This window comes from Nicotiana attenuata, unplaced genomic scaffold (assembly GCF_001879085.1).
Source record: "Nicotiana attenuata strain UT unplaced genomic scaffold, NIATTr2, whole genome shotgun sequence".
Classification (NCBI taxonomy): Eukaryota; Viridiplantae; Streptophyta; class Magnoliopsida; order Solanales; family Solanaceae; genus Nicotiana; species Nicotiana attenuata.
Window position 1 is genome coordinate 111,859 of NW_017670736.1, and position 2,033 is coordinate 113,891.

Sequence of the window (2,033 nt, forward strand, 5' to 3'; positions counted from 1 at the left end):
TGCAACAGTAAGTAAATGAAACAAGGAACTTTTATGTGGAAAAATCCCTGCTCAAGGGGATCAAAAAACCACAACCTACACTTGTAGGATTTCAACTTCACTACGAGAAATCTTTAGATTACAACCTATGCAACCTAGGAATTAAACTTTTAATCTCTCACTAACTCTTAAAACACCTATTACAAGCCACTTTGCAATACACCTATTACAAAGACTTCAACTCATGACTAACTCTAATCACGACACAAACACTAAAGGTTTATGGTTTACAAAGGGTTCCTAATTAAAGCTTCTAGATAAGCAAAGTAGGAATTACAATGAAGAATAATTACAAAGTATAACTTAACTAAGGACATACAAGAGACTCGTTGTAGGAACTGGTCCCTAGTAGTGTTGTACTTTGTTCTTGATGCACTTGAGAATTGAATGCTTGATTGTCAGATGCTTAGAATGCTTGGATGAATTCTAGAGTGTTCAAGTGATGTTTTGTTGTAATATTTTTTTTTAATATATCTTGGATGACATCACTTGAATGATGTAATTACTTGGTTGGTACACGGTCCTTCCCAATGAGAAGTGACTGCTGCACTGTGCTTCACTATTTGCGTGTACAGGGCAGACAATTACTTTCCAGCTATAGAGAGTTGACTTCGTATTTTTGTCAGGGGAACCTAAAGGGATTAGGTCCCTGTGTTGATTCTTTATCTTCTGAAGTCATAGTAACTCACATTAGCTTGAGTCCGTTGATTGAGTTGTGTACCAAGTGTATCGGGTTCCTTATCTGGTTCTTTGACAATAAGTTTGTTAGATCATCAAAACATGAAGCTAAGGTACAATAAATCCATCAATTATTATTTCTTTAATTGTTCGACTTCGTATTTATTATTTATTTTGAAGTTGTTGGGATATTGAAAGTCGAGTTTGTTTATCATAATAGTATGATTAAAGTGAAATTTGCTTCCCACCTTGCATTGGTACCTTGGATTTTTATTGTTGCCTGGTGAGGAAGAGTGAAAAGCACGAAGGGTGTTGCCGTGCCTTATTTGCATATACTATCATTGATTAAGAGATTGTGAGGATTAAAGCACAACGGGTGGTGTCGTGCACTTGATTGCTTATCATTTATTACATCATCTGAGGATGAGAGTAAAGCACAAAGGGTGATGTCGTTTCATTTCATTTATCATATCATTATAAATATGGTGACGATGAGAGTAAAAACACGAATGGTGATGTCGAGCCATTGCATTTATGATATTTCATGGTGAGGATGAAAGTAAAAGCACGAAGGGTGACGCCGTTCCATTGATGATTTCGTTGTTTTATTTTATTTCCGAATTTGTGATTTATTTGATTGCATTGTTGTTTATTTAAAAAAAAAGCTACTTGGTGATTTTGTACTTACCGTTCTTATCTCTCTCTTTTTACATGTTCCCTCCCCTTTATTATTTTAAATGCTCTATGTGTTATTTCTGATGCTTTATGTATATATCTGCATAGGATTTTAGTAGGTGTCTTGTCTTAGCCTTGTCACTACCTCGTCGGAGTTAGGCTCAATATTTACGGAGTATATTAGGTCGGTTGTACTCATACTACACTTCTGTACTTCTTGTGCAGATCCCGATGTTGGTCCCGGCGGTGTCTGGCGGTGCTTCTGCTCGGATCATATCTACTTTTGGAGACTTGAGGTAGACTTGCACGGCGATCGCAGTCCCTGGAGTCCCCTTCCTTATCTACCTTTACTGTTTATGTTGGATTGGACAGTTGTATTTAATTCAAGACATTGATTGTAGCAAATTCTAGTATGCTCATGTACTTGTGACACCAGATTACGGGTTTGGCTAGTCGGTGTTAAAGCTATTATATCTTATTTGGAATTTTATCGCTTTAATTCTTATTGTATTGGTTTCAATTGTCAAAAAAATGATTAGTTGTGTACTAATGTTGGCTTGCCTAGCAAGTGGACGTTAGGTGCCATCACGGTTCCGCGGTTGGAATTTCGGATCGTGACACCAACTCCCCCCTCCCCCCCC